Raw genomic sequence first — 25,591 nt, 5'->3', positions numbered from 1 at the left:
TTTCAAATGGCCGCATGCTATAATAGGGTACTAAATCAGATAATGTGTGTGAATCATGTAGAGCAATGCCTAGAATATAGTATGCACTCAACAATATCATCTTAGTTGCATTACATAGTGTTGCTCAAGGAGGCGGATGGAAGATTTTTGTTTTTGGGGGGTAAGTAAATTGTGTTTCCAACCTAAATAGTCTGTACTATGTGGACCATTCTTCCATGGAGTCCAAACCCCTTCATGGCGCATAATCAGTAACACTGGGAATCAACCAGTTAGCTTATATGTGTGCTAAGTTGCAAAGGAAGAGGATGCCATCTTTATGCTCAAAAAAATCTACAACTTAGTGAAGAGGGAGAGAAAGAAGCTGAGTTCTGCCAGCCAAGGGAAGTATCTGGCTGGCCGACTCGCTGAGCTTCTGTTTGGTGTTAGTGTCCCTCATGTCACCTCCTGTATTCTCAGACGTGAGCTACAGTAGCATTTGGTGAATTAGGAGAAAAAGTATCTGTGGGTTTACTTAACACATCCGTTCCATTTATATTGTATTTTGGGGGAAAGAGAATTAATTTAACCAAGAAAAGAAACATTTTGATGTCCTGACCCATCAAATAAACTGACTTTCTGCCAAATGAATGTGATCACAGGCCAAGGGTGAGCTTTCCAATCAGGAAACCAGCAAAGGACAAGATGACACCGGCTGATTTTATAGGCTTTGTGTTTGATTAATAGCACCATCGGAGATTTAAAAAGAAAAGAGATTGTACTAAAATGATGTCATCTACTTACAGAAAAACTACATTTCAACACGCCTATAGTAATACCAAGGTTACAGCTGACAGAACATATTCCAGGCTTAAGAAAGAAAATTTATCATCTTTATTCTGTAATTATGTTACTTTTGCAACCAAAGGTTGAAGCTATTCTATTTCATGTTTGTGAAATGTTTCTACAAATGGTTATAATTGCCTATAATTTCATTTGAGGCAAATAAAGCTTTCAAATAAAAAAGTGACTTTACTATATTCATTAATTTAGCAAATATTTATTGTAAGCCTATTTTGAGTTAGGCACGGTGCTATGGAAAAGAAGACAGTGTCTCTACCCTTACAGGTATTATAAACCGGGAAGGGGTTGGGGAAAAAAGGGTCAGTAAATGAGTCAAAAACCTAACAAAACCACAGAGATCATTAATGAAGTACAATGAAGAAAGTAAACATGGACTGTAAAAGAAGACAGTGACTTGAAAGTCAGGGGAAGAGTTATTTTTAAAAAAATTTTTTTTATTTAATGTTTATTTATTTTTGAGAGACAGAGCACGAGTGGGGGAGGGGCAGAGAGAGAGATGGAGACACAGAATCCAAAACAGGCTCCAGACTCTGAGTGGTCAGCACAGAGCCTGACATGGGGCTAGAACTCGGGAAGAGCAAGATCATGACCTAAGCCAAAGACGGATGCCCAACCAGCTGAGCCACCTAGGCCGGTGGGAGTTATTTATGCAGAAAGAACTACATGTACAAAGGTCCTAATGGCAGAAGAAAGCTCTAGTAACTGACAGAAGGGCAGATGACTAGCATGAAGAAGCAAGAGAGACTGTGGCACGTGGCTTGAGGAATCGTAGGGGAATATAATTTTTAGAGCCCTTGTGCCACGGTAAGGGGTTTGAATTTTTATCCTGATGTCACACATGAGAGGTATTTAAGCAGATGACACATTCTGATATATGTTAAGTGTGTGCGTGTATGTGTGTGTGTGTATTTGATTTTATCTTTCACTAAGAAAAATTCAAATTTCCCACAAAAAGTGTGAAATATCAGAGAGATATCAACATTGGTATGACTCAAATGTAACTAAGATTTTCTTTGATGCTTGATTGAATCCTTAACGATTTGTGGGATTCCAGAGTGAGGCAGATGCTACACGAGGGAAGGAGAGCAGAGGTGTAGCAGGAGGCTGCCAACAGAATAATCGAGGAAAAAGGCATCTGGACATAAGACTTTTCAGGACTGGTCTGAAGTCTAGACTGAGGTGACATCCTGAAATTTGGTCCCATATTGGAAAGCCACTCCATGGCTCTACGCCTTTTAAAGTCACTTACTCATCAGGATCTTTTGGTATTGACAGGGAAGGATGCAGAGCCATAGAGACATATCACCTCAAGATTAGAAAGAAACCTAAAGCAGTGGTTTTCAAACACAAGGTCACCCTGGGATCTTGTTAGAAAGTAGTTTGATGCAGGGGCGCCTGGGTGGCTCAGTCAGTTAAGCCTCCGACTTCGGCTCAGGTCATGATCTCACGGTCTTTGAGTTCGAGCCCCGCCCCGGGTGGTGCTTCGTGCTGACAGCTCAGAGCCTGGAGCCCGCTTCGGAGTCTGTGTCTCCTCCTCTCTCTGCCCCTCCCATGTTCATGCTCTGTCTCTCAATAATAAATAAACGCTAAGAAGAAAAAAATATAAAAAAATAAAAAAATTAGAAAGTACTTTGATGAAGTGGGGCATGAAATTCTGCACTACAAACAAGCGCCCAGGTGGACCAGTGCACTCCGAAAAGAAAAGCAGGCTATTGTGTTCAGCCTCTGATGAAACCTCCCAATTGCAGGATTATCCACAAAGGAAACATTTTGGGGGGACAGTTCTGATCATTGGAAATTCCTTATCTGAACTAAGCCAGCATCTGTCTCTCTATGATTGAAATCATTGATCCTAGATCTGTCCTTTGAGGAGACACCTTTGCAGCTTTCTTTTTTGACACCGTCAGGACGGGTTGTTGCTTAGTGAACAAGAAAAAAATAATTTAAAGTGAAGGGTCATGTTCTAAAAAAGATTCATTGAACACTTTTTTTAACTTGAAACATATGAATGTACATACACACATACATTCATTCACTAAACTATGTGGATGCAAGGCTGGGAATATAAATCCTTTGAAGATCGCTATTAGCTTATGTTGTCTGTCAGCATCAACCACACCGACAATAACACATCAAGCACATGTGGAAATAGTGGTAGAAAGAAAAGAATGTGCATTGGGGGGGGGGGGCGGATAAAAACATGGCTTGGACCAATATGCAATGATATGGCTCATTCCTAGCAAAGGCATTGGGTTAGATGAGGCAGAGCAAAAGCTACAGAGAGAATAAAAAGAAACCTGTGAGCAGTGCTGTGCAGTCATGTCGTGGAGATCTCTCTTCACTTACACGAAGTCTAGGTGATTTATTAACTGCATCAAGTGAAGAAAGCACTTGTGGTGTTTTCAGACTGTCTTACTCATATCCTAAGTACTAATCAAAACATAAAAGTAATTCCGGGGGCGGCTGGGTGGCTCAGCCAGTTAAGCTCCGACTTCAGCTCAGGTCATAATCTCACAGTTGATGAGTTCAAGCCCCACGTGGGGCTCTGTGCTAACAGCTCAGAGCCTGGAGCCTGCTTCAGAGTATGTGTCTCCCTCTCTCTCTGTCCCTCCCCTGCTCGTGCTCTGTCTCTCTCTCTCTCCAAAATAAATAAACATTCGAAAAAATTAAAAACAAACAACTAAATAAATAATTCCAAAGCTCCTAAAAAGCAGGCCAGTATCAAATACATGTATGTTCGTTTTCCTTTCATTTAATAAGACATTTCAAGATTTACCAATTAATGGCATGCTGACACTTCTTCGATTTCCATTTTGAGAACCGATTTCTAGCTCTGTCCAACAAATTGATTTTGACTTGTTGTATAAGTTTCATTACATTTTCTAACAAATTAATTTGTTTTGCTAATATCTCTTTTCCTTGAATTTTTGGATCATGTTTTCCTTCTATAATTCTTCAAAGGGGTCATCTATCTGTTAATGCTCAGTTTAAAATTTAAAGATGGAGAAGAGTCTGTATTTGTTCTTAAAATACAATGATATATTTTATTTAATAGGTAGCACCTATCCCGAAATACTCAACTTCACATTAAGAATTGAACAATGTCTTATATTTGTTCGGTACAGTGTGGTTTCATATTGATTATCTTGCTTAAGTCTCAAAGCAACTCTGGGAGGTCAGTGGTATTGCTTCTGTTCTGAAAAAACAAAACGAAGCTCAGAGGTGGTTAGTGTCTTATAATGTATACAGGCCACCCAGTGAGTAAGTGTGTAGGGTTGGAAGGATCCTAGCCTTCTGATTCTTTGGTCCTTATTTTAAATCTTATGGGGCTCCTGGGTGGCTCAGTTGGTTAAGCATCGGACTTTGACTCAGGTCATAGTCTCACAGTTCGTGGGTTCCAGCCCGGCATCAGGCTCTGCGCTGACAGCTCAGACCCTGGAGCCTGCTTCGGATTCTGTGTCTCCCTCTCTCTCTGCCCCTCCCCTGCTCAGGCTCTGTCTCTCTCTCTCTCTCTCTCTGTCTGTCTCTCTCTTTCAAAAATAAATAAACATAAAAAAAAGTTTAAATCTTACAATTGTATCAACTAAGGCCAAAGAGCAATAAATGGGACTTGTGCCATTTCATTCTGTGCCTCTGTGATGCTCAAATGTATTGACAGGTTCAAATCATGTTACTATTTATCTGAGCTACTATTTATCTCATCCTCCTTCCAAAAGTGTGTTAGAATTCCAAGATTAAAGTGAAATCAAATTATTGGGGAAGTCCTTTTTTTATTAGTTAGTTTGTTTTAGAATTTTATAATATATCTGCCAGTAGTTCTATATAATATTCACAGCATTTTGAAACTAGAATTGAAAATCCCTATCTAATGTTGATTTAGCCGTGGGGATTGGCATCACTGAAGCATGGCATCATTACTGGTTTATGGTAATCATCTCTTAATTTTGTTATAGCAGAATATACACTAAAATTTAAAAGGCTATTTAAAAAGTAAACTGTATTACACATTTTTACCTAGGTTAGGGGATAAATACAGATAGACCACAAACAAGGAAGAAAAAAAGAAGTATTTTCAGCAACCCTGAATCATACTCTGATTTGTATCAGTCTTTGATAATGACTTTAATGACCTTTCTTAACACTCAAGGTAGGAAATTCAAAATTCAAAGGGAAAAACGTCAGAACAATCCTCTGATACATTCAGTGTAAATTTGGTTTAAATTTATTCTACCTGAGAGAAGTCTCATTAACATGGCCACAAGAAATGATTCTATTTCCATACTTTTTCTGTTTATGAAGAACGCTTCTCATATTTTTAGTTATAAGAAAAATACAATCTCTAAGTGTGTACGTAATGCCTGAAGAGATCATTCAACCATCAAAATCCTTTTTCGAACTCCAAATAAAGAGTAAAATATGAAAGGCCTAAGAAATTAATATTTTACCAGAAGCTTTTAGGTTTCTCTCTTAGTTACTTTACATGCTATTTTCTCTGTAAGGTGGGTTTTTTTCCATGACTCTGATGACTTTCTTTCTGGTCAAAATGACCTTCTGGTCCTATACTCCTCCAAACAATAAACATAACATGTATGCCTCTAAATATTTTTTACAAGAATACACCCTTTATGTTTGACTAAAGATCTACATCTATCATCATTTTCATTTGGCTTCTTTGTCATACATACTCAGAACTCAACTTTCTTTTTTACTTATAATGCTACAGATTGTTTTCCAGTTTCCACTCTTACCCCTCACTGCACCAATGATTTCTATCACTTGGGGGAGGGGGAGGGGTTGCTAGGAGTGACTTGTTTACAAGGTTGATGTTGAAAATCATATCTATATGCATGTATTCTCAACATACACTGTTAACTGTAGGGGAACAGTAAAGTATAATAGCTAATGTGATGTGTAAACTATAATTAAATCTGCTTCACTAGGACCATAGTGGTCCTAACTAAACAGAATGTGTCCACCATGCCCATTTCCAAGTCTAAATGAAAGTGCAAGAAAAAAGATGATGTACATATTGGTGGCCCTTTGTTTAGGGCACTTTGGCTAAGTGGGAAGAAGGTGGACTCTCTCTGATACATGTCAGGAGCTCAGTGATGTGGTGCTATCTGCTGGCTTCCTAGGACACCTACCACACAGCTTGTGGATTTGAAAATGGAAAGGAGAGAACTTCAAAAGTGGAAATGAAGTTCTTCTACTTCATTCAGGTAGAGGCAACTTAGTTTAGGGTTGTGGTGGTGACGGTGGTGATAATGGTGGTAGGGATGGAAAAGTGGGGACGAGTTTGGGATAGATTTTGGAGAATTCATGAAAGGTACTGATGAATTAGATCTAGGGGGTGAGGAAAAGGAGGAACCAAGGATATTCTTTTTTTTTGTTTTTAATGTTTATTTTCGAGAGACAGAAAGAGAGAGAGAGAGCACGCATGAGTGGGGGAGGGACAGAGAAAGACAAGGGACAGAGGATCCGAAGCAGGCTCCACACTGATGGCAGAGAGCCTCATGAGGGGCTCAACCCCACAAACTGTGAGATCACGACCTGATGCTTAACTGACTGAGGGACCCAGTTGCCTCAAGAATCAAAGATATTCTTTAGGTTATATGCCTGAGCTGCGGGGTGAGTGGTGGTAGTGAGTAACATGTATGAAGATTGAGAGGAACAGGTTTTGAGTATTAAATGGGGTGGAAAGTAAGAGTTCTGTTTTGGACATGACATACTTTAGATACCAGTAAATCATCCAACTAGAGATGAGAGCTGGAATTTGGGTCTGGGAAGTCAGATATTTTGAGCATATAGCCCTCTAGCATTGACTCCAATCCTTTGATATAAAATGTTTCCTGGGTGGTCAGTTGGTTAAGCGTCAGGCACTTGATTTTGGCTCAGGTCATTATCTCACCGTTCATGAGATCAAGCCCCACCTCCAGTATAGCATGATGGCTCTGGCAGAGTCGAGATATCAAGTAGGAGAGAGGAGTTTCTCACACACGAGTGCTTGAAGTATGGACACCACAGCTGAGATTTCCCATTGCTGGCTGTGCCAACATGCCTTTAAATCACACAACCACTTGAACACTTGGCTTGCAATTTTGAAGGTTAATCGGCCTCGTGTCAGAAGGTGGAGAGCACCCAGATGGACCACTCGACCCTCTCTGATTGAGGTTCTGAGTTCTGTGTAAATATTCTTGAAGGGTTTGGATTTTCCATATTGAATCTCTCTCAGCTATCATGGCATTTACCTTTCTCTGGAGGAAGACAAGAAAAGATGTCAGACCTCTCTCACTGTACACATTTAATTCCTGCTTGTTCATTTATAGTTTTTAGCAGGCTCTATGCCTACGTGGGGCTCAGACTCACAACCTCTAGATCAAGAGCCACATGCTCTTCCTACTGAGCCAGCAAGGCGCCCTATGATGCGTGATCATCTAAATGACTGGAATTCACACATCAGCTAACTCCTCCTCCTCCAAGATGGTCTACAATGATCTTCACCTCCTTGTATTTACATCTTTGTGTAGTCTTCTGTTACATTTATTTTTTTATTGTTTTTTATTATTTTTTTTAACGTTTATTTATTTTTGAGACAGAGAGAGACAGAGCATGAACGGGGGAGGGTCAGAGAGAGGGAGACACAGAATCCAAAACAGGCTCCAGGCTCCGAGCTGTCAGCACAGAGCCCGATGCGGGGCTCGAACTCACGGACTGTGAGATCGTGACCTGAGCCAAAGTCGGCTGCTCAACCAACTGAGCCACCCAGGCGCCCCTCCTGTTACATTTAATTAGGACTGAGCACTGCTCTGAGTTACCAATAGGCAAAGATGGGTAATTTCTAAGCCTGGGTCATGATGGCATTGCAGCTTCCACTTTGTTCTCTTGTACTGCTCACTCTGGGAGAAGCCAGTTGCCATATTCTAAGGACACTCAAGAGTGTCCTTAGTTAGCCCTGGAGAGTTCATGTGGAAAGGAACTGAGGTCTCCCCCCAACAGCCAGAACCACTTTGCCAGGCATGTGAGTGAGCCCCCTTGGAAGTGAGTCCCCCAGCTTCACAAGGCTTCAACTGACATCTGATTACAACCTCTTGAAAGACCCCAAGTCAGAACCATCTATCCAAGCTGCTCTAGAATTTCTGACCCAGGGAAACTGAAAGATAATATTTATTATTATTATTATTATTATTATTATTATTATTTTAAGTTTTGGGGTGACTCATTGTTTGGTAATAGATAACATCCATTTTGTCTTTAAAAAGATAGCATTGTTGTTGTTATGAACAACTGTATGAATAGAACTTTCTATTTTGTCATGTTAAAAACATGGAAAATAAATTCACCCGTGAGTTTTCCGGAAGAGAAACAGTAATACAATCAACTCACAGACTTTCTTGAATTCCAAACTCCACATTAAGGAACGAATAAAGCAGAACTGTGATCACTTGTGGATACAAATTAAGCCCTATAACTGAAATTTAAATGGTGGTGTTTCAGGAACTCAGCCTACATGACAAAGCATAAAAATATTTTGGATCTTTTGTTTTTATGTCACAAACAGTTCCAAAGTTCAGAGGAAGGAACTCTGGTGTTTCCTTTATACAAAGCAAACTGAGCTGTGCTATTTGATTTATCTGAGAATGGGAAGTTATGCGATTTTGAATTCTGGGTATCAGTCAGAATTATTCACAGCAAATACCTCCTAGGATGTAACTTCTAATCAGAATTTGCCAGAAAGCACTTCTGTTTTTGTTTTAGTTTTCTGGAAACTTGTACACCTTTAACAAAAATCTGAACTAGTAGAATTTGTTAAATTGTAAGTTCATTTTCTGTGCAAATCACCCCCAAAACTTAAAACATTACACTCTCTGCTGTACTAGCCTGACCCTGCTGTTTCTAACAGGTGGAAGTCCCTTCTTACCGCCAACATAGTGTCTAAATGGCTAAACACTGACAACCCTGTACCATTTTAATAAATTTCAAGTTCATTTTGCATCCATTATCTCATTTGAATCTTAAAACTACCCTGTGGGTGGGCAGCTCATCCCATTTAACAGATCCCATTTAACAGATAAGAAAACTGAGGCCCAGGGAGGTTATTCACCAGCCTTATCTCCTTGAACAATTTATGAAGTTACTTTAATCTCTGAGAAATGAGTGGGTTAGACTGTTTTCCAGAAATGTCTTCCAGTTCTAAAATTCCTTTATTCCACGTGATTTGGCAAGATCAAGTCAGTGTGTGAGATACAGAAAGCACAGATGTGGAATGAGAAGATATGGATCTTTGTTCTACAATTCGCCAGCCTTCAACACTTAGAGGAATCATTGAAACTTTCTGAATCTCAGTAGCCTTGTCCATAAAAGGGAGCTAACAAGATATACCTAATAGAATTATTTTGCAGGGCAAATGAAATAAAATATGTAAATCACTTATTGGCTCTGGAAACTTGATCTAGTTACTCTCCCTATGTCCCAGGTTCCCAGGCATAAAATACGGAGAACAGGCAGGAAGCAAGTTCACTTTTGGTAAAATACAGTGGATGCTGTGATGCGCCCCCCAGTTTGCCTTCAGGACAGCAGCTGCCTGGGGTTTTTTCGGCTAACAGTGCTCATCTAAGTCTCTCTAGAGAATTGCTTGCTGCCGAAGGCAGCTGCCTCATCCAAGGTCATGTCCCCTTCCCAGGAAGCAGCTCAGATCCAATGACTGTCAATTCAGGGCTATAAAGGATGCAATTTGGGGAAAATATGAAAAGGACTATCCCAACTCCAGAGCTCCTTGTGAGGTCGGCCAAGCCCCCAGTTACACGGCATCCACAGTCCAACCTCTCTCTGGGCCCAGCGCGGTTTCCTCTCACGCCCTCGCAGAGGCTGTTTCTGAGAGCACTCGCCCCCAGAAAATTCTTGCGTGTAAATTTCCATCTTAGAGTCTGTTTTCTGGGAACCCAACCATCCTGTAGTAACATGATGATAGTGAGATAGCAGATAAGAAAGTGCTTTGAAAACTGTAAATTTATCAGCCACAGTGGATACCACTTACCATAGCATAATGAGGATTATCTAGAAAATATTGATGTGTTTTTTCATCCCTCCCATAAACTGTGTTCCTCTGCAGCCCTTCTATCACTGTGGCCCCAGAGAAGAGAAAGGGCAAATGTCACCTTGCACACGAGTAGGATATGACGGAAGGGTGGTACCTTCCTGCCAAGAAGGGAAAGCTTAGGGCAAGTTTGAGTTTAGGGAGAGGAGAGGAGAGATAAAAGGAAAGATTAGGGAAAGGAAATGGAGGTATCCACAAATTATCCCTCTTAGGGTACAGTCTGTGTAGGGAGATGAGAGAAACATCCAGATAGGTTCAAGTGAGACGGAGAACCTTACGGCTACTGGCTTTCTCCTCTGGGAATAGGCAGAGGGAAGGTGCAAGATGGGAGGGGCTCCATTAGCATTGTGTGGCCTAGAAGCAATGGCCTCCCACTGGTATGAAGAGCTAGTTCCCCATGCTGTGCATGTAGCTGGTGGAAAACAGGCGACGAATGTCCTTCCCCCGCCCCAGCCAGGGAGAGGACAAGACACTGAGAATAGGGGCAGGCTAGCAGGAGCCCAGGGTTGGAAAGACAAGAAAGGGACTTTGCAAACTACCAAACACGAAGTCCTGCTGAAACCATGACAAGCTGACTTCAGGCAGAAGTCTCGATGAGATAATGCCAGTCTGGAGGATGGTTTAAAGACTGCACAGTAGTCAGGGAGGTAGGAAAAAAAACAAAAACAAAAAAACCATCACTGCCTGTTGCATTACAGAAATAAGTGTTTTCCTTTAATAAAATAATTATTAAAAACAGGGGCACCTGGGTGGCCCAGTCAGTTAAGCGTCCCTTGATTTCAGCTCAGGTCATGATCTCATGATTGATCCCTGCATCAGGCTCTGTGTGGAGCATGGAACCCACTTGTATTCTCCCTTTCTCTCTCTCTCTCTCTCTGCCCCTCTCCCCTGCTCACAAACTCTCTTTCTCTCTAAAAAGAAATAATAATGATAATCATAGTAGTTATCATTGTTATTAAAAACATAGATTTATAAGTAGGAATAAAGTGACATGTTTTGGTTTGTGGTCTGCTGATGTTCTATGTTTTGGAGATGTTTATTTAACATCCTATTCACTTTTTTTTTTTTTTTAATTTTTTTTTTTTCAACATTTATTTATTTTTGGGACAGAGAGAGACAGAGCATGATCGGGGGAGAGGCAGAGAGAGAGGGAGACACAGAATCGGAAACAGGCTCCAGGCTCTGAGCCATCAGCCCAGAGCCTGACGCGGGGCTCGAACTCACGGGCCGCGATCGTGACCTGGCTGAAGTCAGACGCTTAACCGACTGCGCCACCCAGGCGCCCCCCTATTCACTTTTTAACAGCATCAATGCTGTGGACTTTTCTATTTTCTAGTATCTAATGTATTCTTTATTTGTTGCTCTGATAGCTTTCATTTTCTGGAAACTATCAAATTTTGCCATCTGTTGTATCCCATGGAAAGTTTAGTAGAACCCACCGTGATACAGAAGTTATGACTTGTTGCCATTTGCATCATAAGCTCCAGTTTTGTTTATGTGCAAATATGGTTTGACCTTACATTGGGCTGAAAGTTGATAGAATTTCACATAGCCTTAGTGAATACTGACTTAGACTCATCATGTACACCAGAACCTTGTTATAAGACCATGTGTTTTGATTTTTACAACTAAAAAAAACCTTAGTTTCTTAAGTATAAATTAAGCTGGTAGTTTATGTGAATCAGATTATGTTTTGTTTAAAATTTTTTTTGAAAACTTAGATTTCAAAAATAATTCCTTATGTGCAGTTTGAATCATTTAAATATAATTGGAACATTAGTTGAGAATGTGATGCTTTGCTTTCTATGATTTATATCCTCTAATTCAAAGCCTAAGAGAATAATGTAATGCATAAAATGAAACATGGCCAACATGCAGATTTTTCTTTTTTAATTGTATTAAGTAAAATAATTTGAGTGCTTATCTAATGAACCCTAAGTGATTCTATAACAAATCAATAGACAAGAGATGTCTTTGATTTATAAATGTGTTAATATTGGGGCTCCTGGGTGGCTCAGTCGGTTAAGCATCATACTTAGGCCAGGTCGTGATCTCACAGCTGGTGAGTTCAAGCCCGGCATCAGGCTCTGTGCTGAGAGCTCAGAGCCTGGAGCCTGCTTCAGATTCTGTGTCTCCCTCTCTCTCTGCCCCTGCCCCACTCATGCTCTGTCTCTCTCTGTCTCTCAAAGATAAATAAACATTAAAAAAAAAATCAACTTTCACTGCTATTGTTTTCAAAATTTAGTTTCGACCATTTGATTTTTTTTTTTTAACGCACAACAATTTTATCAACTACCGTGAAGGGTCCATATGTGATCGATAGGGAGAAAATAGTAATTTGTGATGCTAAAATGTCAATGTATTGATAATAAAAAAGTAAAAATATTATACTGGTATTTATAGAATCATAAAACAATTTCTTGCCAAACCTTTAATGTAGGGCAAATTTTGTATATCGTTTTAGTCCATGATGTGGGAAACAGCTAATTAATAATTGCCTTCAATTATCTCTCCCAATAGAACAGAAGTTAATAGTTGCATTTATGATTTTTAGATCGTTACCTATTAAGTTTATTATTAAGCTATTTTATTTAAGACAAAGCAGAGATATACATTGAGAAGGGGTTATGTCTAAGAGGGTTTTCTAATGTACTATATTTCTGAAATGTAACAGGTAAGGAAATAAAACAAAGACATGAAAAATTGTAGTAAAGTGCATGTTATCAAATTCGATCATTTAGGTGGTCTTGACATGTACTTTTGGTTGAATATAAACTTGAATGCAGTAATTCTTGAAGTATAATTTTTTTTAAGATTTTATTTTTTTAAAGTAATCTCCATACCCAACTTGGGGTTCAAACTCACAACCCTGAGATCAAGAGTTGCATGCTATCCTGACTGAGCAAGCCAGGCACCTCTTGAAGTATAATTTTTATTTAATAAATGCACCTGAGAATTAAAAGAATGCATAATATGCACAGACAAAATATGTCCAGAAAGTATTCCAAATGTTAATGAGAGTTTTGTCCTCTAGGCAAGTGATTTTTATTTCCTTTTTGATATTTTTGTATTTTCCAATTTTTTAATAGCGAGTGTATTAATTTTTGATTCAGAAAATATATCAGTTAAGTGCTAACAAAGAGTTTGAGAGGAATGACTGAGTCCACTGATAAAAATTATCTTTAATAAGGGGCGCCTGGGTGGCTCAGCCGGTTAAGCGACCGACTTCAGCTCAGGTCATGATCTCAGGGTCCATGAGTTCGAGCCCCGCATCGGGCTCTGTGCTGACAGCTCAGAGCCTGGAGCCTGTTTCAGATTCTGTGTCTCCCTCTCTCTGACCCTCCCCAATTCATGCTCTGTCTCTCTCTGTCTCAAAAATAAATAAACATTAAAAAACATTTTTTTAATAAAAAAAAATAAAAAAAATTATCTTTAATAAGAAGAAAACAGCCCAGGGGAGACCATGGAGCCTGAAGTGCTATGGTATAAATCTGGAATCTTATTATAGAGTTTAAGGAGAGCTAGTCAAAGATTGGAGTCTTGCAAAGATCATCTGGGTACAGTGTGAAGAATGGATTAGAAGGAAGCGAATGAGAGGTACAAAATCCACTTAGTAGGCAGATAGGAGGATCTAAAGGAAAAAGTATAAAGTCTTTTATTTGTTTATTTATTTATTTACTTACTTACTTATTTTTTTAAGTTTATTTATTTTGAGAGAGACAGAGAGAAAGAGCCTGAGCCAGGGAGAGAGAGAGAATCCCAAGCAGACTCCATGCTGATAGCAAAGATCTCGACATGGGGCTTGAACTCATGAACCGTGAAATCATGACCTGAGCTGAAACCAAGAGTCAGATGCTTAACCAACTGAGCCACTCAGGCACCCCCTGAAGTCTTTTTTTTTTTTTTTTTTTTTTTTTTTTTTATAGTGAGACACAAACCTGTGTACTTTCTCAGATCTCCTGACCGCCTCATTCCTCTCTGGGTCTGAACTTCCCCTGTGTCAAGCTCCTGCTCTACTTTTGAAACTTGATGATGTACCACAAGTTGGGCATGGGATCTGCCTTCCTGGGAGCCACCAAGTGGTCAAATGATACAACCCAGAAGAAGTCCGAAGGTGTTCAGCTTTCTGGGGGTAAACTTTCACCAATGACAAATAGAGCCAGGAGAGAGGTCAGCAGATAGCCTTCCCCTCTCTTGTAGACCAGTGCGAGAGGTGGTTTCTCCTTGTAACCCTTCCAGAGAAGTCTCACAATTCACTGAGTGATTGTTGTGTCACTGCACAACAGTAACCAGGGTGGAAACACAGTGCATCTCACAGGGTCACATCTTCCCTTGCCTCATTCCCTTTCCCCCTTACTCTTGCTGTTCTGGGCTGGAGCCTCCTAAATAGAGTGCCTCACACTCTGCTGGGCTTAGGTTGCCTTTACAAACACAGTGATGGGGGAGCGAGTGGAGCAGAGGACAAAAATACAAGAGATATTTGAAGGTAGTATAGACACCAGTTTGGTGTCTGATCTTGTATGTGGAGAGCAAGGGACAAAGTGCATTTGAGATGACTCCTAGGTTTCCAGTTTGGACAACCAAGTGGCCAGCACTGGTACAATTCCTAGCACATACTAAACCCTTAGTCAATATTTACTGGATGAATAAATGCATGAATGATGCTACCATAACTAAGGCAAAGACTACAGGAGATATGTTTATCAACGTATCGTGTGTAGAATAATCTCAAAGAGATTTTACCAAACCAAGGGAGTGTTTCCAATTCTTTCTAATGCAGATATGTAAGAAGGAGTGAGTGACCAGGACCCTGGGAGGAGGAGTGAAATGTTGATCCCAGAAGAGTGCTGACAGACTGTCCACAGTTCAAAGAGACTTTATTCTTCTTGAATCTAGCACTGAATCTAATCTGTTCCAGACAATACAGCAGAGTTAAAACTATCTCAATTGTCCACTATTCACAGAGCTGACAGGTACAAATAATATAGTGTTAACTCCTGAACCACTCATTTATAAGCTATTTTCATTTTCATGAAAACCATAGAAAAACAGAGCTAAAGAGACTTCCAGAGATTATCTGGCCCAATTCCCCTGTTTCAGGGATGATTTGGCACACAGGTTTAGAAAAAGCACTGATACTTACTTTCCTGCAGGACTAACATTCAACTACCAAATAACAATATTATGTTATAGAAAAGCTGGCCAAGAAAAGCTTAAAGAACTGAAGAATAAGGAACACTTTTGTTCAACTGTAACAGGGGTTACCTCCTGAAGGTACAATTTCTTTTTTGTGAAGTTAGGGATATTTTGGCCTAAATGGAATTTATGGGCAAGTATAAATGCTAGAGTAGAAAATGGGTGCAGAACAAATATTGTGCTTGGTGCTAAAACTAAAATTACTAGCCTAAAAACATAATGAAAACTCCAGTGCCAGTCACAGTAAAGCAGTATCTTATACTAAATTCCTTGAGAAGTGGAAAATCAAGTAAAGTCAAACATTTAAATAGGTTCTCTTAAAATATATTCATACATTGCTTACTATGTTCCAGGCACTGTCCTAAGAACTTTACAAATATTATTTATTTAATCATTATAATAATCTTATTGGCCCCTTTCGCAGATGAGGAAACTGAGGCACTGAAAAGGTAAGTAAGTTGCCCCAGGCCACACACCAATGTGGTGGGTTGAGGATTCAAACTCATTGCCCACCTGCTTTGCATGGGCCACGCTGTTCAGACAATGAGCATGTTGAAACACCCAGCACAGAGCACTGATTTTACTAAGAAAAGCAGGAGGAACAGAGAGGAACTGAGAAGAGAGCAGATTTGTGTCTCCCATCCCATGTTTATTTCAGTACATACACTTGCTGAGTAAAATGGTAAACTAATTACCCACACTATTTACATTGTTTTCTTTCTCCATTTCTCTCTCCCCCTCCCCCATTGAGTGAGTGTACTTTGATCCCCATATTTATATGCACCTACAATTAAACTCCGTTTTTTTTTTTTAATTTTTTTTTTTCAACGTTTATTTATTTTTGGGACAGAGAGAGACAGAGCATGAACGGGGGAGGGGCAGAGAGAGAGGGAGACACAGAATCGGAAACAGGCTCCAGGCTCCGAGCCATCAGCCCAGAGCCCGACGCGGGGCTCGAACTCACAGACCGCGAGATCGTGACCTGGCTGAAGTCGGACGCTTAACCGACTGCGCCACCCAGGCGCCCCTAAACTCCATTCTAAGAGTCAAGATCCATCTTGGAGCAGGAGCCAATCAGAAAGAAGCCCATGAGACGCGGGATGCATGGCATTCTCTTGAGTTTACACTAACTTAGGGATACCTTGTTTTCCTACTGCTGTTCCAAGTGGAGACTTTATATTCATCCATTTGGCAATTATTTTCTAGGTGCCCTTTATAAGACAGGCACTGGTTTAGACTGGAGATGCTTTGTTGAACAAGATCGACCATTCTATTTTTTGTTTTTCACGCCCAGCACAGAGCTTTAACTTATGTCCCTGAGATCAAGACCGAGCTGAGGTCAAGAGTCAGACGCTCAACTGACTGAGCCACCCAGGGACCCCTCAGAGCATACATTCTAGACAGGAGACAAATAATAATCAAGTAACAGGTAGACATATAAGAGATTTGATAAGAAATATGAAAGGAACAGCTCTTTCTGCCCATGGGCCCTGTCCCTGTGCTTTAATAAAATCACCTTTTTTACACACAAAAGAAAGAAAGAAAGAAAGAAAGAAAGAAAGAAAGAAAGAAAGAAAGAAAGAAAATAAACCAGGGTGATCGGTGAGAGAGTAGCTACGGCTATGTTGCATCTATATTAATGGGATGCTCAGGGGTCCGCTCTTAGGTGACACTGGCCCAGATACCTGAATGAATTAAGGGGAAGCCCTGTGAAAATCTGAGTTGAAAACAGGGACCCTGAAGTAGGAGTCTGCTTGACATTTTTTGAGGAACAGTGACAGAGCTGGAATGACTAGAGAGGAATGAACAAGGAAGAAAGTGACAGAGGATGAGGTGAGAGAATCAGACAAGAGTCAAATCCCACAGGCTGTCATTGGGAGCGTGGGTTTTATTCCAAACGTGACGGGAGGCAGAGGATTTTGAACAGGAGAGTGAGCACATTTCATTTTTATTTTAAAAGTGTTGCTGCTGCTGCTTCACAGAGAATGAAATGTAGGGTAAGGGAGAAGACGCGGGGATAACAATTAGGAAGCTATTGCAGTAGGTTTGCCAAGAAACAGTGATGCTAGTACGGAAGTGGTAAGAAGGGGTGGGGTTTGCCATGCATCCACATCCATATCCATAGGCATAAATTAGAGTGCCTGACGGGAATGGCTGATAGCATGTGGAGTGTGAGAGAGAAGAATCTAGGGTGACGGGAAGCGGGGGGGTGGGGGGAGCTGCATTATTATTTGGAAATATCTCAGGGAAGACGATGATGGAAAATGGTATGGGAGATATTCTGAGGTAAAATGAAATTAGGGCTGTGGACACAAGGGCCACTGTCCTCCTTTCTTGGGGGGACTTTCTTGTTAACATGACAGGAGGCCCACAAAAGGGCACACTTCTCTCATCTGGTCAGAATCATGGACACCTTCTGTTTTAGCCCATTCTGCTGGAAAGTCAGAGCAGTCATGGCCAGAGGAGGAAAATTCTACCTTTTTTTTTTTTTTTTTTTTTGCAGGTGGTGGAAAAAGTTAGTAGAGGAGGGATCTGTGTATATCGAATCTATGCTACTATAAAATTTTTTTTTTCAACGTTTTATTTATTTTTGGGACAGAGACAGAGCATGAACGGGGGAGGGGCAGAGAGAGAGGGAGACACAGAATCGGAAACAGGCTCCAGGCTCTGAGTCATCAGCCCAGAGCCCGATGAGGGGCTCGAACTCTCGGACTGCGAGATCGTGACCTGGCTGAAGTCAGACGCTTAACCGACTGCGCCACCCAGGCGCCCCTATGCTACTATAAACACATAGGTATGTACCTCCTAGATTTAAAATAGACACACCAGTGTATACAACATAAATATATCCACTGCGTGTGTAAAAATATGTTAGCATTTACCTGGTTATAGGTACTTTACCTTGCTCAAGTCAGTACTGATCTGAGTTCCTTCATCACCGTCCTCATCACCCAATGACGATCATTCTCAAGCCCAAAGCGTCTCCAAATCCCTTCCTTCCCTCCTGTGGGCCCTGGCATACACAGGAAGTATCACCTGGACACCTCTAGAAACTAAAGAATGTTAGTGCAGGAAGGAAAAGGAAATCCAACCCCTTTACTTTACAGTGGGGGAAACAGAAGAATTTAAGATTCAGATAAATTCCAACAGCTGCCCTGTGTTCACAACAGCCTTTACTTTTTCAGACTTACGCCTTGTGTGCCATCTAAAATATTTCTAAACAAACAAACAAGAAAGAAAAGTACATTAAAAAATAAATAAGATAAAATATTTCTAAGTACCCACATTTTCACTTGATACGGGCGCTGCCCTGATCAGACTCCTCTGGGAGAAGATGTGTAGACAAGCAAAAGGCAAAGAAAGATGGTTTTTGTGCATGTTATCATCAGCCTAGTGAAATCTTCTCAAAGAAGAGTGCTCTTCTCTGGGAAGCGGTTTTAATGGGGACACCCAGAAGTCAAATTTTCATGTTATAAAAAAGTCACATTCATGTACCATTGCCATTTCACCTAATTTCCTCTACTTAGACTGAAAGCTCTACCGGGGCAAGGATTTAGAGCCATGACTTCAGGGCTGCAGGCTCAGCAGGTATAAAGACTCATATTAAAGGGGTGAGCTCTGGAGCCTACCTTTTCCAACTGCCATTGCCCACAACCTTTATCTTAGTGATACACAGAGCCTGCTCTCACTGACCGTGATAATAACAGTACTGAATTCTTCCTGTGCATTGGGCTTTGTGTTACACGTTTGATTTGCACCATCTCACTAATCCTAATCCTTAAACCACCCCTGTGCCTGTGCTGTTACAGGCAGTTACATTTTATAATGGTGAGACTGAGGCACCAGGCACCAAGAGGTAGAGTACTCCGCCCCAGGTCACAGACTTAAGCAGTAGAAGAGCTATTCTTTGGACACTGTACCCTGACCGCTTCATGGACTACGTGTTCTTTTGATTGTTCTCAGTGAAGCCCGGCAATCCTTGGGGAGAGGTAAATAAGCTCGTCCAGTTTCAGCTGGTGACTAGGGTGGGACCAGAGCCCTTTCATGCACTTCGCCCCTAATGGGGGAGATTTGCCATAAATTGAGGGCTGTGAATAGAATTATTTATTTTATTTTGGTGGAGAATATGTGATGACTGGGGCTGTCAGATGAAGAAGAACCAACATCCTTTAGCATTTTCCTGACGGTTGTGGCTTTATTTTAGGATGTTTTTCTCCTCTGTTTTTCTAAATTGTCACAAAACATTTGCGCAATGACCTGGGGCGTTGTGACACCCTTAGATGAAAATCTAAGGACAACTTGGATGAAGGACAGTTTGCAAGCAAGAACACCGCCCGCCCTCACCTTGGTTAAATAAATCAAATGGAAACGATTTGTTCAGATCGGAGGATCTTCCAAAGTGCCCTGACTCCTTGGCAAACACGGTTGCTTAGCTGGACGTCAAAAGTCCAGCTAGAAACACAAAACGTTGGAGGGGCGCGCCGGCCTGCGCCAAGCAGCCTCCTCCGGCAAGCTAGGGTTTTCGAGAAAGTCCGGAGGGCTTGTGTGGCTCCTCCCTCTCCGGGTTAGGAACTGGGTGAAAGAGCTTTAGAGGAGCACAGCTCGCCGGCTCCCCAAGTCTGGGAGGACGCCTCGGGCGGTCCCGGGGAGGCGCATGGAGGCGGGGGCGAGTTGCGGCGCGGGAGGAAACGGCTGCTTCTCCGCGCCAGAGCGGCGGGCCCACAGGAGGGAACCCCGCCCTCGGTGCCCGCCCGATCAGCGCGCCCCTCCCCTCCCCTCCCCTCCCCCACCTCCCCTTCAGTTGTAAAATCCCACGAAGTGGGGCCGACTCGGGAGCCGGGCGGCCCCCTTGGCTCAACCCCAACACCCCCGGCTCCCCGGACGCCCCAGCGCCGTCCTCGGCACGTCTCTAGCCTTCACCCACCATCCCAACACCCCTCCCCCTATCCCTCAGTGTGGCTCCAGCACTCCAAGAGCCTCCGACCCCGGCTCCAGCATCCTCCCCACCCCCTCAAACAGCCCCAGCTACCCCTTCGGCTCAACCCGCGCGCCCCGGGGGCGGCTCCCGAGGCTGGACTCCAGCCGTTTGGCCTGCAGGGAGGAGCTGCAGCCGCGGAAGCCCCGCCCTTCGAGTTCTTGGACTCCCCCTGCCCCTTGAACATCTGGGTGCGGGGGTTAGTGTTCCAGATGTGGCTCCTGGGCGGCCAGATGTGCGCGCTCCTCCGCCCGGTGCCTGGCGGCCGGCGAGCCTGCCTGGACGTGTGGGAGGGGCTGGGAGTTTTCCCTCCAAGCTGACTTAAGAGCTGACTTAAAAGCCGGCGGAACCTCAGCCCCCTGGGCTTTCAGCCTTGGCCTCCAAGCGCTCCCCGACGCACGCCAAACGGAAAAAATGTCCAACCCATCCCCGCTGCCCAGCAGCCCTCGGAACTTCTCAAACCAGCGGGGAAAATAGAGCAGCTTTACAGGATTCCCCAAAGAAAAACCCTTGTGTTTAGACCAAGCAGGCCTAGCGCTGGCCCTGGGACTCCAGGTGCGCAGCCAGCAAACAGCAGGTGTGGGAGAGAAGTTGCAATCGAGTTGCATCTGGGGCTTGCCCTAAAGCGCTCTTTGACCGGTTATGGATTTCATTTTTGAAGTTGGAGGTCGTCTTCCACCTGGTACAAGCAGTTCAGGACGGGAGGAAAGCCAAGTGAACCCTGTGACTCAAACCCCTTGGAATGTGCCTGGAATAATAATGGGAACTTGAAAGGGTTTTATGGCCGAGGTAGCTGGTGGAGACGAGGCTCCTGCTCCTGCAGTTGGCGGGCGGCCGAGGGGGGCAGTATTGCCTTTTGCAGTGCGGCTGCATCTGCTAACAGGACAAAAATAGAGCATCTGGTTTAAGTCAACCAAAAAGCACTTCTATCAGCTTAACCCACCGTCTTATGGAACCGACAGGGCAGGACAGGCCAAATGTATTCCCGGTGCTCCCAGTAATGGCTAAACGCAATCATATTTTACCACGGGTATTTCTAAGTGTCCTAATGCACAGTTGTCGTTATTTTAATGTTGCAACTTAGACTTCCTTTTCTGAGGTTGTGTGTGGGCATCTGCTCAAGTATTTACATTTGCGAGAAACGTTCTGAATATGTTGCCTTTTATTTCTCTCTCTTTCAATTTATGTTGTTGAACCATGAGGCCCTAGAATAGCAAAAAGAAAAAGTATCTGAGGCCAACATATGGGTTGTTTACACTACTAAATATATAGCCGTATTTCCCTCCCTTAACGCCCTACTCAGAATTCCAAAGGCAAGTTGGAACAAAAGGAAAATGTGTCTGAGTGTAAAGAGAGAATTTGTGCCAAGAATTACAGTCACAGGGTAAATAACCTTGTTTTCTCCTTCATCAGTGGCCGCTACCAAATCTCAATCTTGGAAGGTGGCCAACAGTCTGTCTGGTGGAGGGTGCTGCTAATTAGAGAGAGCCCATAAACCTCTCTGTCAAAGAGGGCATATGACCTTCCCTTCAAGTCTAAACAATAAAGCTGGCGAACTGCAGACTGCACTCCACACTGGCTGCCCTGAGGATTCCCTAAATAGGAACAGGATGAAGGCCAGGCTTAAGAGGTTACCATAGCTCTGCTCTCACACTTTGAGGAATTGGTCACTCCACTTCCCAGTATAACTTGTTTCAATTACCCTCTACAATCTATTTAGAGGAGAGCAGCTTGCAGAGAGAGCTCATTGTCTAATCTAAATGAGGAAGCAATTATTACTTGCCACTGTCTCATGTACTTTGAGAAGTCTGGTCAAATATCAGCCACATCTCATGCAACTGTGCTTTGCACTTTGGAAGATGTATCCTTTTAATGACAATTACTTCCCCTTGCTTTTCTGAAACTCCCCCTTTCCTAGTAAGGTTACAATATTAAGGGCTTTTCCCCCTCTTCATGCTTCAGTGTCTTTTCTAATTTTAGAATGTAAGTTATGGTAAGGTAAAGACCACAACCTCTCCTCTACATTGGCTAATGTTAAATATTTTAAAAACTATTTTTTGGTTTTTTGTTTGTTTGTTTTTTAGGCATCTTCTCAGACTATAGCAAAACAGAGTACCCCAAGTCTTTCCTTCTTTGTCTCATTTACCTCCCTGGGAGCCCCCTGCAAGTTTGCATTTTATACAACATGTTGCAAACTATAAATAATACAGTACCATTTTCTTCCAACATATGGAAACTGTCCCCTGCTATATATACTCACTGTACTTGCTTTGGACTTAAAAGACTGAAAGGAGTTCATCTCCTATGTAAAGAGGCATTTGGCCTTTTTTGTATGTTTTATTGGTTAAAACCCAGTAGGGAACAATGTACAAAAATTCTTGTGAACGGAGCACATAAAAGGGTTTACAAGGTGTGGTTTGAAGAGAGGAAGCCACACAGCAAGCGCTGGTGGAGAGAGGAAGGAAGGAAAGCACTTCCCGGGAGGATACTCCTCCCGTTGAAGCTACCACCTCTCTTCAGATCTCTTCCTGTTTGTCTCCGCCAATAATTAATAGTAAATTATCTGTCTTTCTTTTTTTGTCTCCATTTGCAAAGCATCCTTTCTCTCCTTACTGAAGCTACTCCTAAGAGTGAAATCTATTCTTAACATCAAATGACTCAAAAACTTCACTCCATTCAGTTTTCTAAGAAATAATCTGAAAATATTGCTTTAACACAGATACGCTAAGAATCTTCTCTAGGTGAGCTGTTAAATATTCTGTGATCGCCAAGATAACCAAGTGTAATGGAGTTAACAAGAGTCTGAAGCCACAAGTGTTGTGCCTGGGTCCTAGGCTGGTCAATATTGAGTCCTGGTTTCTCTATCTACAAAACAGGGATGACACCTCTTCCCAAAATGTGAAAACAAACTGATATGCAAAGGTTAGGTTATCACAGGTGAATACGAGAGACATTATAAGCCTTACAAGGTACTGTTCTTCCTCTTCCAAACCAACCATGTGCTGCAACAATCCTTTTCTTTGTAAGATAAATAAAACCCAGGACTTGTAATTTTTACATATAACTTTATATTTCAAGGTAAATATTTCCTTTTGGAACTTAATTAAGAATACCGTGATGGTTAATTTTATGTGTCAACTAAGTAGGCCACAGTATTCAGACGTTTGGTCAGCGGTTTGTCTAGATGTTACTATGAAGGTATTTTTCAGATGAGATTAATATTTAGTTTATCAGTAGACTTTGAACAAAGAATATTACACTTCATAATGCAGGTGGCCCTCATCCACTTAGTCGAAGGCCTGAAGAGGAATTTACCTACGGTAGACCTTGGGACTGGAGCTGTAACATCAACTCTTCCTTGGGTCTCCAGTAAGCCCTCTGCCCTGCAGATTTGGCACTTGACGACCTCCACACTTGCATGAGCCAACTCCTTAAAATAAGTCAGTCTCTCTTCCTTCCTCCCTCTTTTTCTCTACATATGTGTGTATGTGCACACCTGTGCGCGCGTGCACACACACACACACACACACACACACACACACCTACACCTATTGGTTCCATTTTTCCGGAGAACTCTAATACAGGTACCTAGTATTGATTCCTGCCACTACCACGATCTGTCGTAGCAATCAACTTTAGAGTAACTAGGCCTAACATTCTGAAGGGGGAAAAAACCTCCACCTATTATCCCATATTCTTTCTCAACACTTTGAGATAGCCTCATGGCAAAACACATTATAATTCAGCCAGATATTCTAACCTGACTTCATCAACTCTCACTCACTTCTTCCAAATTTAGCATTAAACAATGCTTGGAGGAGAAAAACTTCTTGCCCAAGGCTGATGTGCAAGACCATCTGCCCCTGCTGAAATTCTGCCTTCGATAAAAGGTATGCCCTGAGTATTGCAGGTGAGAGATGATGATGGCTTAAACTAGGTTAGTAGGAGGGGAGGGGAGTTTAACAAATTCAGGATACAGGCACACCTTGTTTTATTGTGCTTTGCTTTACTGAACTGCATATATGTTACATTTTTTTACATATTAAAGGTGGTGGTAACCCTGCATTGAGCAAGTCTATTAGCACCATTTTTCCAACCTCATTTGCTCACTTTGTTGGGTTTTTGTGTCACCTTTTGGTAATTCTTGCAATATTTCAAACTTTTCCACTTTTACATTTGTTATGGAGATCTGTGATGAGTGATTAATGATCAGCATTTTAAAGCAATATTTTAAAAATAAAGTATGTACGTTGTATTTTTAGACATAATGCTATTGCACATTTAATGGACTGCAGTAAAATGTAAACCTAACTTCTATATACATAGGGAAACCAAAACATTTACTTTGCCTTGCTTTATTGTGATACATGCTTGACTGCAGTGGTCTAGAAACAAACTGGCAATTTCTGCACGAGTAAGCCTGTATATTTTGGACAGAATCAAAATACTAATGTACTGGATATAAGAGGTAAGGAAAAGAAGGGAATCAAGGATTAAAAACAAAACAAATTGGGGCACCTGGGTGGCTCAGTTGGTTAAGCATCCAACTCTTGGTTTTGGCTCAGGTCATGATCTCAGGATTCCTGAGTTTGAGCCCCACATTGTGCTCTGTGCTGACAGCACGGAGCCTGGTTAGGATCCTCCCTCTCCCTCTCTCTGCCTCTTCCCCACTAGGTGCACTTTCTCCCTCCCTCTCTCACACACCAAATAAATAAATAAATAATAAAATTTCATTTTAAAGCATTATCTTATAAAAAGCAAAACCAGACCATGAGGAGAGTGTTTCAAGGCTAGAATATTGATGGGTAGGTAAAAGGGAGGAATGTTTTCCAGGGAACAATCAATCAATCTCTGACATGATTTTCATTGCATAAATCTTTCTCAAGAAGAGTGAACCATTTAAAGGGAGAATAAAATGGGAAAAATGCCACAGTTCATATATTCATTGTGTTCTTTTGAATTTTTATTTAAATTTCTAACTCCTTTGGATCACCACGAGGATGTACGTCCTAATAAAGATGAAAACATAACTCCATTTGGAAATGCTTTAACACATTATATATCAAAATGAAGTAACACAAAGAAACTTTTTTAAACATGGGATTTCTCTCTAAAGCTTAAATGTGAGGCAGACAGATGTCTGACTTTAAAACAGATGGAACCTCAGAACATTTCCAGGATACATAAAACTGAATTGTGTTATATTTTATGTCTGAGGCAGCTAACCAATACAAATTGATAGCTAGGGTTTCTGTACTTTTTAAAAAATCTTCCCATTCCAACATCCAATTTAACAATTCAATGTTTCTTTTGTAATCCTGTGACCATTCCGGAATGTATATGATTTTTTAGAATTTGTTCTGTGATTTGGAATCTTTACTGTGTGCATATGTCATCTATTATATACATACATAAATATATATATATATAATATATATATACACACACACAAAATACTACATACATACTCAATAATAAATATTATA

Source organism: Prionailurus bengalensis, chromosome D2 (genome assembly GCF_016509475.1).
Source record: "Prionailurus bengalensis isolate Pbe53 chromosome D2, Fcat_Pben_1.1_paternal_pri, whole genome shotgun sequence".
Classification (NCBI taxonomy): domain Eukaryota; kingdom Metazoa; phylum Chordata; class Mammalia; order Carnivora; family Felidae; genus Prionailurus; species Prionailurus bengalensis.
The sequence above is the reverse complement of the archived record's forward strand: the minus strand, read 5'-3'. Positions refer to the sequence as shown.